The 12,209-nt window shown below is 46.1% G+C and overlaps 1 protein-coding gene across 1 annotated transcript in view; it reads left to right on the top strand.

Annotated features, from left to right (window-relative positions):
• Positions 1-4,293: 4,293 nt before the first annotated feature.
• The window catches only part of FAM3C (FAM3 metabolism regulating signaling molecule C), a 58,846-nt gene continuing 50,930 nt past the window's right edge, over positions 4,294-12,209 (top strand). The window contains exon 1 of the mRNA XM_081102804.1: positions 4,294-4,404. The gene's annotated coding sequence lies outside the window, so the exon portion shown is untranslated. The remainder of the gene's footprint in view (positions 4,405-12,209) is intronic.

Here is a 12,209-nt window from a genome sequence, read left to right as displayed (position 1 = left end):
AGGGCCGGACTATAGTTTAAAAAAAAACTATGAACAAATTCCCATGAACACTGCACATACCTTATTTTGAGGTAAAAAAAACAAAACGGGAACAAATACAATATTTGTATTTGCATGTGGCCCGTGGGCCGTAGTTTGAGGACTCCGGGATAGAGCATTGGCCTGTGGACTGAAGGGTCCCAGGTTCGATTCTGGTCAAGGGCACATGCCCAGGTTTTGGGCTCAATCCCCAGTAGGGGGCATGCAGGAGGCAGCCAATCAATGATTCTCTCTCATCATTGATGTTTCTCTCTCTCTCTCTCTCTCCCTTCCTCGATGAAATCAATGAAAATATATATTTTTTAAAAATAATGTGGGTAACGTAAGACAAAGGTCAGGACTCCAACATAAAGGACAATAAAAATGGGAAAGGCCTGGGACATGGACCTGGGAATTGAGCTTCTCTCCACAGCAAAAACAGAGGATGAGAGAAAGGAGAGGAATTTAGGGTGAGGCCTTTAGGCAAAAGTCCAGTTGGCTCACTAGGCCAACACAAGCTGCAAACAAAGAGAAGTTGGGAGATGTGGAGTCTGCATAGACACTGAGGATTCAACTTGGCTCATGCGATGACTGGCTGGCTTGGCAGGAGAGGAGTTGGCAGGAGGAGAGGAGTACCACTATTGTTCCGTATCTTACAACCACAGGCTGGATGAAGTTTGAGAGGCCTGAATGCACATTTTTGTAAGCATTCTGGACAACAATTTTAAAACCACACCTTTAATATTTAATTATTTAAATATTTAATCCAGCATGGGATCAGATTTGATGCTTTTACTCTTGTTTTTATAATTCAACCTCTGGTTCTCCCCTGCTGTTCTTTAAGAGCTAGGCACATTTCTGACCATCTGTGTAGAGGTTTAACTTTATAACCCAATATAAACATGCTTAATATTTTAAAGTAACCTTATACCCTACTCCCAGATCTGGTCAGCTTCTTCCCTTCACCCCCAAACATCTCCCTCCAAGTTTCGGTTATCTATCTATAATAATAAAAGCGTAATATGCTAATTAGATAGGATGACCTTCTGAACGACCTTCCGGACGACCTTCCGGATGAAGCCGTGGCTATGAGGGCTGAGGCAGAGGCAGCCACTGCGGCTGCCAGGGCCGAGCCCCTTGCATGAATGTCGTGCATTGGACCTCTAGTTGCTCTATAAAAAGGTACCACAACATTTAGCAACTTAAAACAGCAACAATTATTTTTTTAAAATATATTTTATTGATTTTTTACAGAGAGGAAGGGAGAGGGATAGAAAGCCAGAAACATCAATGAGAGAGAAACATCGACCAGCTGCCTCCCGCACCCCCCCTCCCCCCCACTGGGGATGCTCCCGCAACCAAAGCACACGCCCCTGACCGGAATCGAACCCGGGACCCCTCAGTCTGCAGGCCGACGCTCCATCCACTGAGCCACACTGGTTAGGGCAACAGCAACAATTATTTTTCAAGATTCTGTGGGCTGTCCTGGCTGGTATGGCTCAGTGAGTCGGTTGAGTGTCCTCCCATGTACCGAGAGATCACTGGTTGTATTTCCAGCCCTGGGTTTCAGGCTTGCTCCCCAGTAGGGGGCGCATAGGAGCCAGCCAATTAATGTTTCTCTCTCACCGATGTTTCTCTCTATCTCCCCCTTCCTCTCTCTCTCAAATAAATGAAAACATATTTTAAAAAGATTCTGTAGGCTGGCTAGTCTGAACAGGGCAGTCTCCATTTATTATTGTTTGGAGTCACTCAGGTGGTGCATTCAGCTAGGAACTTAGCTGGGGCGGACACATGCAAGATGACGTCACTCCCGTGGCTGGAGCCTCAGCTGGGGTGACTGGAATGGTTTGGCCTAAGTAGGTCTCTATGTCTCTCTTCATGTAGTTTTTCCTCGTTCAGTAAACTAGTCTGAGTTTCTTTACATGGTGACTGGATCCCCGGTCCCAAGACAGTGAAATAAAAGCTGCAAAGCCCAGAAGTCACACAGCATCACTTACAAGGCATTCTATGGGTCAAAACAAGGCCCAGGGCCAGCCTGAGTTCAAGAGAACGGACTGCAGGCCCCACCTCTTGAGGGTAAAAGTGGCACGAGTTCACAGGAGTGGGAGGAATTGTTGGTGATCATATTTGCAGACAATCTAGATAGACAGAAATCTGATGCCAAATGGAAAATTCTGCCTGAGAATGGGTCCAAGGAAAATTCTGAGGCTGTTCATCAAGTTTTATATTTAACAATATCAGAGAATCCTTCAATGGGAAATAATGCAGTATAAATTATCGTTTCATATAAAACTCTGCACTCATTGAAGACAGAATGGATTTTCTTTTCAAATATACACAGGGAGTGGGCTTTGAGGCTGGGCATGTGGGTTTGAGTCTTGGCTCCACCAGGGACTAGCAGTAACACCTTGGGCAACTTCCCCTTCAGTCGCACGCTTTCTCCCTCTGTACTTACAGAATTATTGCGAGATTAAATGAGTCAATATATGTAAAGTGCTTAGAGAAGAGACTGGCACACGGTAAGCATACAATAAATATTGGTTTTAAAACGTAACTTACCATGCTCTATTATGTAACAAAGCAGTACATGTTTGAGCCAAACCTCCTGGAGCTGCGAAGAGATGTGGTGTTATTCAATTTAATCACTAATCCTGACTCCTTTCGCTGCCTCCCCCACTTCTTGCCAAGTTAAAAGGTAGGTGAAACAATTTGTGTGATTAACAGGTGTTCTAAAGACGTGATTTACCAACTTTTAAACATTGCACTCCATATTAAGAAACATCATTTACATTGTAACCCAGACACCCGCCCCCCCCCCACACACACCTAATACTTATAAATGCTTCATGAAACAATGCTTATCCTCAACTTGTGCTATGATCTCTGCCTTTTTTTTTTTCTATTTCAGTGAATCAACAACAACGTGTTGTGACCCACTATCATTAACCTAACTGAAGAGTTCTAAGCTATATATTATGGTCATTGGCAAATTAGGATATTGAACCCATTTTCAGCCCAGGAATCGTTTCAAGTGTGGTGCTGTAAGAATAAGGCACATGTCATTTTCAGAGGCCACATCAGTTATGGAGCAAAAAGCTCTCACAAATATGGCCTGACCCTGCCTACTCAAGAGGCTTCATCCATTCCTTCACTGGGACATGGGGTCTAGGGGAGGCACGTGTACAGTAGATGTGTGTTTTTGGTAAGAAACGAAGTGCCTTGTTTAGAGATGGGTGGAGCTAGGCTGGAATTCCAACTTCACAACTTACTACCCTGTATTTGTGAGCAAGTTATTTAAACTCAGTTCTGGAGTCTTAGCTATTTGATTTGTTAAAACCTTACACAAATACTATCTACTTCGGGTGGGTTGTGACCATTGAATGGAAACACACCCCCAAATGTCCAGCAAAGCGTCTGGCACAGGGAAGGCTCTCAGAATGCACTCCTTGCTTCCTTCCCCTCCATGGCACAGGAACTCCAGGGCGCATCGCTGTTCTTTAGCTTCTGCGTTTTATATTTCTGGGGGAAAATCTAAGACTTGGTGGAGTCCTTACTATAGTCAAACCCTATTATTTCCTTAATGCCACGTAATTCCTACAGCCAGGTACTATCTTGATATTTTACTTAATAATAGTTAACAATGGCAGTTAATAGTTATTAATTTTTCTGCACTGTGGATATGAATCACGAGATAATGTTGTACGCTCAGGTCAGGTTTTGAACGGTGGGGTTTGGATAGATTCATTCCCTAGTTATGTGGGAGGAATGTGTGTAGAGGAGAAAAACAGTTCTGTTGCATTGTTAAATAATTTATAAACAAAATAACGTGCAAAACACACACTACTTTCTCCTTGGGTGACATATGTAAGGTCACCTGAGTTCTAGTCCTGCGGCCAGGTGGTATTTTCAGGACAGGTGACCTAGCTTTTAAGGGCTCAAGGGAACTGGACACAGCCCGCCCCTTCCCCTATCTTCTCCCCACCCCCTTCCTCTCCTCCCCCCTCCCCCCTCCTCCCGCCCCTCCCCCTCCGCTGGGGGGCGGGGCCCCGGGCGCCGCCGAGGCTCCAACGTGGCCGCGGGCACCGGACCCACCGCAGACCCCTCCCTCCGCGCGGCCGCCGCGCCGCTCGGTCCTCCACCGCCAGGGGGCGGGCGCGGCTCCCGGCGGCGGGGACCCATTGGCGGCGGCGGGGAAGCGGGGGAGGAGGCCCGGCGGCGAGCTGGCTTCCTCCCGGCCACTGGCGGGTGCGTGGCGGCCGGAGGCGCTCGGGAGCCGGCGGAGCGGCGCGCGGGAGGCGGCGGCGGCTGCTCCCGGCGGCCCCGGCAGGACTGACCGCGGGGAGGCCGGAGGGCGGCGCGCTCGGCGGAGAGGCGGGCGGGAGGCCGGTGAGACGCGGCGGGGCCACGGGGCCGCGGCCCGGGGCGGGGAGCGTGGCGGGAGGGTCGGGGCGCGGGGCGCGCAGCTCCGCCTGCATCCTCCGCACCCCGCGACTGCCGGCCGGGCGGCCGCGGCGGGGAGGGCCAGCGCGGGACCGGGCGCCGGGGTGCGGCTGGGCGGCCCGGCCTCTGCCCCGCGCGGTCTCCCCCTCCGGGCGTCCCGCCGGGCTCCGCGGAGGGGGCGGCGCCGCCCTTGGCACCGGTGGGCGCTGCGCTGGGCGCTGGGCGCTGGGCTGGCCCTGGGCGCGCACTGGGCGCGGGGTGCGGGGAGCAGGGGGTGGCGGGGGCCGGCCCGGGTCGGAATTGTGGGCTGAGCGTCCAGGTGGAGTTGCAGTCGCCCGGCGCTCCGGAGGCCCGCGCAGCTCACTTGCAGGGAAGTTTCAGTGGCCCTGGCACGGGGGGTACTTTTATTTTTGCAACTTCCCAGCCCATTGGTGTGGGGCGTCACTGATGAATCTGCTGCTCCTTCTTTTCCTTTTACCCCAACTTGTTACCCAGCCTCACGGTTCCTGCCGCGCGTGGGGACGAGTGAGCCCAGACCTAAATGACACAGGGATGGAGTGACGGGTTGGTACTGAGATATCCTGCTGTGGGGTGTGTGTGTGTGTGTGTGTGTGGTTTCATCTGCCTTTGATTGTTTTTTTTTTTGTTTTTTTTTTTGTATAACCACGTCTAACAGACAGAAGCTTGTCTTTGTTTCTTTTTATTTAATAAAGACACAAGGATACAATGAAACCAGATACACTGAGATTGCTTACTAGGTATTGTGCCCAGTTGGTTTCTTAGGCACATTTGTTTCTTAGGACCCAAAGACTAGGCCCTTTTATCTGTCATTCCCAATTTTACAAAGAAAATACGAACTCCCTGGGGGTTGATGCTAACAGTGGATCCCGTACCCCGTGGACCCTTGACCACCTCGGGGATCAGTAATATCCTGTTTCCAAGTTTTGGGAAACATGACTATTACATTCATGTGCTTCAGTCAACCACAGACCTATGTCTCAGAAGAGGATGATGGAGGTGAAAAATGCCCTGGCCCGTCCTGGCCAGTGCGTTCAGTGGTTAGAGCGAGGGCCCGTGCGAGGCAGGGTTGGCCTGCACCAAAGTGTGGCCGGCTGGATTGGGGTCAAGGGCACGGACCTGGGTTGCAGGTTCAATGCAGAGGTTCCATCTCCACCCCTTTGGGGTGGGAGCAGGAGGCAACCAATCCATGTATCTTTTTTTCCCCCCTCTTTCTTGCCCCTCCAACTCTCCCTTCCACTCCCTCTAAAAAAAAAAAAAAAATCAATGGAAAAAATATCCTTGGTGAGGACTAAGGAAACAAAAATTCCTATCACCTAGTGACGTAGTACAGGGCATGACTCACCTGTCTGAGGTGGTGCTGGTGTAAGCAGACCTGTGCTGCCAGTGGTATAAAAGCAGGTACAGTTGACCCTTGAACAGCTGGGCCTGGAGGCCTCGATTCCAGGAAATCCAGGTGTACGCAGTCAGCTTTACGCAGTCAGCTTTCCCATCTGTGGATTCCACCCACTGCAGATTGACAGCTGTGGGCTTCCAACGCAGGTTCCCAGCTGCGGAGTCCCAGCTGTGGATCAAATACAGTGTCAGTCCACACTGAGCTGAATACCCACAGGTGAAGGGCCGACTGTATTTCTTGGAAAAAAAAATCTGCATAGGAGAGGACCCTGACAGTTCAAACCAGTGTTGTTCAAGGGTCAACTGTATGCATATTCAGTAAATCATACTTGCTAATTATAAGAAACAATTATGTGACTGGTCTGTGTATTCACTATCCTATGCTTTTAATCATTTTAGAGTGTAGTCTTTTATTGAAAAGTTTGCTGTAAAGCAGTATGCCATACTACACCTGCAGCAACCTCATACATCTCATGTTCACTGCATCTCTTGATCGCATCATTTTCGCTTGTGCTTGAGTTGCTGTTTTGTGCGATAGCCTGTAGCCGAGGGCAGAGGTCATACCACATAGCCCAGGTGTGTAGTAGGCCGGCCAGACCATCCAGTTTTGTGTAAGTGTGCTCTACGGTGTTCACCCAAGGACAGAATTGTCTAATGACGCATTTCTCGGAACATGCTTCCATCATTAAGTGGCACATGACTATTCACACGGGGTATTGCAGGATACCAAGCGATCTCCATTTAACTTAGAAAATAAAAGTTAATAACATGCCATTCAACACGAAATTAGCCGAGTCAGTGTCCGGCGTTGGGCATACCATTCACTGTACCTCTTTTAAAGGCTGTCCAGTCTCTTAAGTCATCACCCCCCCCCCCCAATTTTATACAGGTATTAGAAGCTTTGTTTCACAAATCTTGTGTCATGCTTTCTTATCACATTAAAAACTAGCATTTATTGGTAATAAGAAATAAAAAAAGTACAGAGCTGGCCGCGTTGCTCAGTTGGTTAGAGCGTCGTCCAGATAGGCCATGGTTATGGGTTTGATATCTCTGGTCAGGGTACATACAAAAATCAACCAATGGCCCTAGCCAATTTGGCTCAGTGGATAGAGCGTCAGCCTGCAGACCGAACGGTCCCGGGTTCAGTTCTGGCCAAGAGCACATACCTTGGTTGCAGGCTCCTCCTCGGCTTGGGCCCTGGTCAGATTTGTGTAGGAGGCAGCCAATCGATGTGTTTCTCTCGCATTGATATTTCTCTCTCTTTTCCACTCTCTCTAAAAATCAATGGAAAAATATCCTCAGATGAGGATTAAAAAACAAACAAACAATGAATGCGTACATACATAGGTGGAACAACAAATGGATGTTTCTCTCTCCCCATCATTCACCTCTCTCTAAAAGTCAATAAATGTTTAAAAATAAAAAAGTTTAATGCAGTGATTCTCAACCCGAGGACCTTTCAGAACCACCTACAAATGGAACCTTTGACTTTTTAAAGTATACAATCTTATATTGGATATATATTAGTTTTAGATGTACAATATAATGACATGACATTTTTATAACTAACAGTGTGATCACCCCACTAATTCTAGTAATCATCTGTCTCCATGTAAGCTTTTTAAAAAAGGGGACACGCCACGTTCCCCCAAAGTCCCCAATGTAGGGACTTCTGTTTAAAAGGGAGTTAAATTAATGAGTACCACTGAGTTAAAGCGACTTTCAAAATAAACTTAATGGATGTTTTATTACAGAATTTCAATATGGATTGCTACCTTAAGCATTGCTAACTAGTTAATATTTCCATAATTAATGAAGCTACATTAAAAAGGAAAAGGCAATTGGAGGGAGGGTCAAAGAGCTAAGAGACTGTTAAGTGGCGAAAAAAGAGTAGTGTTCACTGTTGAGGACCATAAGTGTTCACTGTTGAGGACCACATATTTTAGGTCTTAAATGGTGCGTCTCAGGATTTTAAAAACTTGTGTTCATTTCAAAATGTGAGTGTTCCTACTATGCGCCAGTAGTTACAGGTATCCTGGAGGCTATGAGTAAGACAGCCTGGTCCCTCACAAAGCTACTTTACTTTCTCTGAGGCAGTAAGTCAGTCTCTTTTTTTCCTATTTTATACCATTTCCTAAAGTTGAAAGGGGCAAGACCCAAGAAGCAAAATATTTTGGTCTTAGGTCTCACAAAAATCCATCTAGCTCAGAGCATAATATAATAGCAAAAATGCCTCTTGAACTTAGTCCTAAAGGATTCTGTCTTTGGAATCAGATAATCTGGATTTTACACTATAGTCCTGCATTTCGTTACTTTGTGAATGGCATTGACCAATTTATTTAATATGCATTGCCTTGCTCTCTTAATCTGATTGGAGAGATTGGACACGATTCCCAAGGTCTTGAAACTTTAAAAGGTTTTATGATTTTTATTCAGTTCCTAAAATATAGTCCACTGATATTTCAGAGGAGGAAATGAAGTGGCCCAGTACCTCTGAGTTTCCACAGCTGCTCCATCAGTGTTCTTGCTTGAAATGGTTCTTCTATTACATTTTCCTTATTTCTAATCTAACTTTTTCATCTGCTGCTTATAATTATTCTTCTTTTACTCTGGTGAGTGTTTTCTTTTTCAATTTCCTTTTAAAATTCAATTCATATAACAGCATTTGCCATTTTAAAGTGTACACTTCAGGGGCGTTTAGTACACTCACAGAGTTGTGCGATCATTACTTCTGCTTAGTTCTAAAATATCTTCTTCACCCCAAAAGGAAACCTCATGTCCATTAAGCAGTATGCGCCACGCCCTTCCTCCTCCAACCCTTGGCGAGCCCTGCCTTCTGTCTTTATGGATTTACCTGTTCTGGATAGTTCATGTAAATCGAGTCATAAACTATGTGGTCATTTGCATCTCTGGCTTATTTCATTTACTATAATATTTTACGGGTTCATCCATGGGGTGGCATATATTAGGACTTCATTCCTTCCTATCACTGAATAACATTCCACTATGGATACAGACTGCATTTTGTGTAGTCATTCATCCATTGATAAAAACCTGGTGAGTTTTTGTGTGCCAGTGAGAAAACATTATACGGACATCTCCAGCAAAGAGTTAGTTCCTGGATTTTCATCCTAAATTCTGTAAGGTTCATAAAGGTGGTATTGTGGTATCAGGTGTATTTTACTCCCAGTCGATGCCATCAGATGCAGTAAGTGATCTTTAAATGTGTTTTGAAGGGACTGTGATGGGTAAAAGTGAATTATTAAATTGCTTCAGAAAATTTTACACTAGAAGCTTCTTACCCATTTTCTTCTCTTTTTGGCAAATGGCTGCTAACTTGCGTTGTTTGGAGTTTTTTGTTTGTTTTTTAGAATTGATGAGCTATTCAGGACCCTTGGGCAGATGGAACTGTGATCAGAGAAATGCATGTATGGCCTTTCTCCTTTGCTAATGGGCGTGGGGTTCTTGGGGTACCACTGGAATAAGCATTTCCAGAGGCCCCCAGGGGAGGATGACATGTGGTAGAAAGCTTTCTTTGTGTGGGATTACGTCATTGGGTTTCCAAAGGCCCATTTCCCTTAGTCCAGTCCCGGAGGAGGTGCAGCTGGGAGTTCAGCAGAGCTGGAAGTAAAGCCAGTGGCCAAAGTTTCCTTCCCATGGTGCCGCTGGGTTCGGTTTGGCATTAGGCTAGTTGTAGTCCATTAGCCCATTGTGTGTGGCATCCACATGGCTGTGGGACATGCTGACGAAATGCAGGGGCATAAGTGCCCGGAAAGCCAGGAATGAGAACCAGGAGGCCAGAGAGCAAATTCCTTTGTTTAGGAGTTTAAGCGTCTCGAATCTTCCATCCCTTGCAATGGCCATGCCTACTCTGGCCAATGACCTGTTCCCAGGTGTGACTGACAGACAAGTACCTTCCCTATGTCACCCAGTCTTTACTGGGCATGTGTCTATTCTTTCCCCGTCCAGTCCCTTCCCTCGGGGATCTGTGGGAAACAGACCGGTGGCTTTGCAGCTTCCTGGCAAAGCTGCACAAATGAATGCCCATGTTTGGCCTTTCCCTCGCTCCTTTCCTGTTATTGATAACCAGTTAATTACAACGGCATCAGAATCACTCTGCTCCTGTATTTGTTCACATGGGAGGTCTGACTGACAGAATTACGTTTTCATTGCAGTTCTGCAGATTATAAAGGCAGTCAAGTGCGGCGGATATGTAGGGGAGTTCTTAAACATCTAGTCACAGTAGGAACCTGTAACTTCTCATCTGATAGAATGTAAAATAGCTGTCTGGGAGGAAGATAGTTATGTATGTAAATTTCTCTGTCTCTGTCTGTCTCTCATCTGGGTGATGTTTATCTAACGCTGTCGTAACCACTGCAGACAGGAGTTTCCCCTGCTCTGTTCTTCAGCATGTTCTCCAGCGTTACTTACTGCCGCCTTCCCCCTCCCCCCCACAGAGGACCTGAGCCACAGTCAGGCTGATCTCCATTCATTGTAAAGGAGAGAAGGAAAATTCTTGTCATATGAGTTTTACCTTTGGACTTTATTGCCGGAGAGTTTTAGTCCTTATTCCTAGGGATTCTGGCCTGAGGAATTTGCATTTTAAAAAGCCCACGGGTAATTTTGGAGTCCATGCTGTGGGTGACATTGCAGTTAGGGCTTCAAAAAACCAGATACCATGTTTCATTAAATCTAAGGTGTTCGTAAGGTATACCATTATTTGATATACTACCAAGAAAAAAATGTGGTGAGCCTAATCCTGAGTTAAGACATGTTACATAAGGGAAGTAGTGTGCACTTTAGAATCAGCAAAATAGAGTGAGCCACAGGCCCCTCTTTGCTATGATAAGAGGTTATTAGAAAGCGTAGAAACTATGAAGTAACATAATTATGCAGCATTTCTTCCGACCTTTTACTATGTAAAATATATGTTATAATAAACTTTAATATAAGGTGTCCTTACTTGACATTTGTCATGACGATTGTACCGATGACTGTTTTAAAATACAGTTTAGCTGTGTTCTAGGCTGTGCTGCACTCCAGTTTGGCCCGTATGATTTTCCTTTGATGGTTGATGGCTCAGTTCGGGAGCATTATTTCTAGCTTCTTTATACTTTAGTGATTTCCATTTGTAATTACAGTCCCCTGAAACATTTACTGAATGTCACTTTGACATTGGGTGTGGCTTGCCCATTTAATCATCTTTATCGCCCCCCAACCCTCATTAAGGGCAGCGAGCTGTTTATAAGCACATATACCAGCCGCCTACCGTCCCTCTCACGAGTAGTTTAGGATATAGTGCAAATAATCAGGGTTAGGCACCAAACATTTGTCAGAGCGAACCTGAGCCCTGGCTGCCATTCTGGGCCTCTTGGGTATTGAGGGAGAGAATATCCCTGGGTGAGAACAGGTCTGTGCACTAATGAAACTTGAGTGAAGCACAAACCCACCGGCTCATGGTGCTTCCTTCCTTGGCTTCGTCTGGGAAAATATCTTCATCAGGAAAAAGGTGCTTCGCTGTGTATTAGACTTGGGAGGGTAGCAGAGCATGTGCCCGGTTAGTTCTTTTTTTTTTTTTTTTTTTAAATATTTTTTATTGATTAAGATATTACATATGTGTACCCTCTACCCCCCCTCTCCCCGCTTACCCCCTCACCCCCCCGTTGTCCGTGTCCATTGGTTAGGCCTATATGCTTGCATATAAGTCCTTTGGTTGATCCTTCCCCCTTGCCCCCACCCTCCCCTACCTTCCCTCCAAGGCCCGACAGTCCTATCAATGCCTCTCCGTCTCTGGATCAGTCCTTGTTCATCAGTTTATGTTGTTCATTATATTCCACAAATAAGTGAGATCTTGTGGTATTTATCCGCTCTCCAGTTCCATCGATGCTGTGGCAAATGGTAAGAGTTCCTTTTTCTTCTTCCTCTTCTTAAAGAATACCTTTCAGCTTTTCATATAATGCTGGTTTGGTGGTGATGAACTCCTTTAGCTTATTCTTATCTGTGAAGCTCTTTATCTGACCTTCCATTCTGAATGATAGCTTTGCTGGATAAAGTAATCTTGGTTGCAGGTTCTTGCTATTCATCTCTTTGAATATTTCTTGCCACTCTCTTCTGGCCTGCATGGTTTCTGTTGAGAAATCAGCTGACAGTCGGATGGGTACTCCCTTGTAGGTAACTGACTGTCTTTCTCTTGCTGCTTTTAAGATTCTCTCTTTATCTTTTGCTCTTGGCATTTTAATTATGATGTGTCTTGGTGTGGTCCTCTTTGGATTCCTTTTGTTTGGGGTTCTCTGCGCTTCCTGGACTTGTAAGTCCATTTCTTTCACCAGGTGGGGGAA

This window comes from Myotis nattereri (genome assembly GCF_964212035.1).
Source record: "Myotis nattereri genome assembly, chromosome: 11".
Classification (NCBI taxonomy): Eukaryota; Metazoa; Chordata; class Mammalia; order Chiroptera; family Vespertilionidae; genus Myotis; species Myotis nattereri.
This window is presented reverse-complemented; position numbering and strand designations above follow the sequence as displayed.